The sequence below is a fragment of the Haematobia irritans genome, chromosome 2 (assembly GCF_050003625.1).
Source record: "Haematobia irritans isolate KBUSLIRL chromosome 2, ASM5000362v1, whole genome shotgun sequence".
In the NCBI taxonomy this organism is placed as follows: Eukaryota; Metazoa; Arthropoda; class Insecta; order Diptera; family Muscidae; genus Haematobia; species Haematobia irritans.
The window spans coordinates 90,683,517-90,687,742 of NC_134398.1; the positions used below are offsets into that span (position 1 = coordinate 90,683,517).

The 4,226-nt window shown below is 27.6% G+C and overlaps 1 long non-coding RNA gene across 1 annotated transcript; it reads left to right on the top strand.

The window, feature by feature from the left end:
* The first annotated feature begins 1,967 nt into the window (after positions 1-1,967).
* On the top strand, positions 1,968-2,718 carry LOC142224264 (uncharacterized). Its single transcript, XR_012719100.1, has 3 exons — positions 1,968-2,033; positions 2,447-2,512; positions 2,642-2,718. It is a non-coding gene; the product is annotated as an uncharacterized LOC142224264 (long non-coding RNA).
* Positions 2,719-4,226: the final 1,508 nt, after the last annotated feature.

Below are 4,226 nucleotides of genomic sequence, written 5' to 3' on the forward strand. Positions count from 1 at the left end.
TCGTTCCAAATCTTCAATAAGCTCTATCTCTGGGTAAAGCTCAGCACCAGAAAAAAAGAAACAAGAAAAACAACAATCCTATATTTAAAGTCAGCTTTTGTGCTTTTGTACTCTTTACACATTTTTTTTTATTGAAAGAGAATAATTTCCAGCTTGTCCAACATTTGAGTGAATTTCTCACTAATACCAACAAGCGAATGTTTGGAAAGCTTTGATCTCCGCCAACCAACCAACATCCAACAAACCTGCATTAAGCATCAGCTGTCTCTCCAAGAAAAGTATTTGAGACCGGTGTTGGAAGGCGGCTAATTAATTGTACGTTGGCTAATGACATTTCAAAACCCTAAATAATATAATACGAAACATATACCAAAAATCGTTTGACAAAATTTAGTTTTAAGATATTTGTATGCATGTATTTGTATTATTTATATTTGTATCTTTAATATTTATGTACGTTTATTTTTAAATTTTGATTTATTTTATCCCATTTTTGAGTCTTCATACGCACACAGAAAAAAAGTGCTTCGTAAATTTAAGAAGATTTTTACAATAATTTATTACAAGAATTTTCCAGAATTTTAGTTCATTTTTCGTATCTTCAACGAAAATTAACTACTCGAAAGGAAATTTTACAAATTCTAAGTAGCAATCGTTTAGTTCATGGCCTACAAAATACGATGGAAATTTCCTTAAAAAATTTCTTAACTGCTAGTTAAAAATTCGTTTGTCATGGTATAAAACTACTTGTGAAATGTAAAGTACTTTCTAAATAATAAGTGCAATTTACTATAAGATTTTTTTGTATGAGAATATATTTTTTTTACGAAAAATGAACTTGAAAGTGGATAGCAATTTCTTACTGACAATTCCTATAGTTAATAATTGTTGGTAAAAAATTACCCATTGGAATATTTTTAGTTCACATGTAATTAAATTTATAGACATTTTCGTCAAAAATGGTAGATAACATTTCATGAAAATTTTGCAAATTTTAAGTTAAACGTTTCATCGTTCATAAACTGGTGTGCCTTTACGAATATTATTCTTAGAGTAAATTGTCAGCAGATGCGATGAACTAATGCATAGTACAGAGATCTTTATCGGCATAGTGGAATGTGATTAATGTAAAGATGATGTTACTTGAGTTTTGTTGTGTATACATGAGCGTGGGGTTGTTTTTATTTTTGTTCATTTAGTGGTTTGTGTGTGTGTGTGTTTGTTATTCGCGGATGGTTTATTTGGCTGGATGAGGTGTTGTTTTCAATAAAGACACATGTGTTTTTGTTGTTGTAGGAATGTTTTGGCTTTGCTTTGTTTTGTTTGGCATGCTTCAGTTGTATAGTTGGCGTTGGCGTGGATTGTTGCATCTTTTAAGCAGGTATGCAACAAGGAAATATAAAGGCATGGAATATTTTGTATTTTTAAGACATATATTGGTGTTTGTTTATTAAACCTTTTAAATGAAAGTTATTAATATTTTATCGGTAGTTTAGAAAAAAGTTATTAAGAATATTTAGGAAAAATATGTTGAAATTGAAAGTGTATTGACATTTTTATTATTCAATGTAAAAACTTAATATTTAATTCCAGATGAATATGGAAAATTTTTGTTATATCTCAGCGTATAGTTTAGTCATAAATTGGTAAGTATTTTTTTAATATGGCTTTCTTTTAAAAATAATATTTTTTATGTATATTATTATTTGTTAATTAATTTTTTGGATACCAGTTTAAGGTTTTTATTTGTTGTAAAAGCAATATTTAATTTCAGAGCAACTCCAGATGGATTCGAACAAATTTAAAAAATAGAAAATTGGTAAGTTTTCTTTTAGAAATTGGCTTTCTTTCAACTAGAATATTTACATTTTTATCATCAAAATTACAGGTTTTTAATACCTTATTTTAGTATTTCTTTAATAATACCAATGTAATATTTTTAATGTAAAAACAAATATTTAATTTCAGAATAACCCCTTAAAAATTTGGACAAATTTTTAGTACTCCTTTGCCTGTAATTTAATAGTGAATTGGTAAGGATTCTTTAACTTTCTTTTAACTCTGGACAGTCACATCCTTATTTTTTGTACATTAACGTCATCCTTCGTCATTTTGACTACGGCTGATTTCAAGACGCCATAATTTTCATCGTGAGCGAAAAAGTCAACCAAACTTGAATTTATTTTCTTATTCAATTTGGTTTTAAGTAGTATAAAACAAAAATTCATAAAACGGTCGAAGTAGTATAACTTTACCATTACCATTTACCATTACCCAATAGACTAAAATGCATTTTAAATCGAAAATGAAATTACGTGTCGTCATTTTGACGAATGATGACTGTCTAGGGTTATCAAGAATATTTGGTTTTTTATGCATATTATTATTTTTTGCATAAGATTTTTTCAAAAACTATTTAATGTAAAAAATAAATATTTAATTTCAGAGTAACCCAAATAAATTTGGACAACTTTTTGTATTTCCCCTCAGCGTACAATTTAATAGAGAATTGGTAAGTTTTATATTAAAACTTTGGCTTTCTTTCAACTAGAATATTTATTTTATTATATCCTTCACATCGATAACAACACAGTTTTATGAGTTTATTTAGAATACTTCATTATTTCTCTAATTGTTTCAGGTACAAATTTTATGAGATACGTTTTCCAAAGAAAAGTTGAATTCCTTACACCATTTGATAAAATGCTCCCAAATATGGTAAGTTACAAGCTAAAATGAAGAATTAAAAATTATATTTTATTACATGGTGTTAATTTTTAACAATTTTCATTATTGTTTCCATTTTTTCCAGCAAGATATGTGAAAAAATTACCTACGATGGATAAAAAAAGGATAAGTCAAAATGTCCAAATAGCGAGTTCAAATGAACTACTCTCTGTTCCACGTGGTCATAATTTTTATTCACAAAAAACATTGTATTAAGAACTTTCATCATAAGATTTTATAATAAAGTACTTTTGCTTAAAGAAAGTTTAATTTTAATGTATGAAAATTTTCATAATAGTAAAACGGTTTGTTGTTCCTTTAGTTATTTAATTTCTCTGCACTGTGGAATGATTGATTTAAAAATAGTTTAGTCGTCGACATTTTAAAGAGACTGTTAACCAATTTTTATTATCGGGTTTCCCACAAAATAAGCAAGTAAACCAAAAAAATACTGACTTTTTAACTTGGTAGGGGTATATAAATCTTATGGTGTTGTAAAAATGAACTAAACTACAATGTTATAGATGAACTAAAATTTAAGAAAATTATAAACTAGACAAGTTGAAAAAAATCTTAAGGGCTAAATCATGGTCAATATTACTACAGTTTAGTTCATTTTGCAATGGAAAAGGGTTCACTGTTTTTTCAGTGAATTTTAGTTTGTTTTTTTGTTGCGTTGACTTCAAAGTTTTTTTATGTTTTTGTTAAAAGTGTAATAGGATCCCCAAGGTTAGTGTTGTAATATTGAACTTTTCCGTTTTATATTCAGTTCTATTGACCAATTGAAAGATTGATATTTAAAATTTTCTTAAAATTCGATTTTTATTGATTTCACATGATTTAATTGAAATTAGTATTTAGTAGAAAAAATAACAATAAGATAATTTTACAAATAGTAATAGTACCAAAATATATTTAGGACATTTAGAATTTTGTGCTAGGGTTAGTATTAGTTTTATTTTAATAAATATGATTTTTATGTGAATGTCAACCTAAAAATAATGATGTGTTAGAGTGATTGCTTGAGGGGAAGTAAAGTAAGGTAAGTGGGGTGATGTGGGGCGGGGTACAGGGGTCATGACAGGAAAAAAGACATAGTGACCAAGGTAGGACGAGCGGCCGAAGGTCATAAGGCGACCTTCAACACAAAAAAGGGCACACGTAACAACTTCAAGTTAAAGGCAAAGTAATTGCAAATAATGTTTTGAAGTAAATAAGCACTTGTCAACGTTTAAATTCACCACACAACACAAGTATATACCATTGACTTTTTCACTTTTTATTTTGATTATTCGCTCACTTGAATATCTTTTAGAAAAACGAAATTAAACAAACGAAAGAAACGTACGTACGTATGTAGCAACGAATGTGTGTTTATCGAAATGCAACTTGCCGTCGGCAAAATGAAATAATTGAAAAATAAAATAAATAAAACACAAGGATTTAGTTTTCTTTTCAATAATCTTTCAATAAAACGTATTTTTTTTTTTTTGAATTTG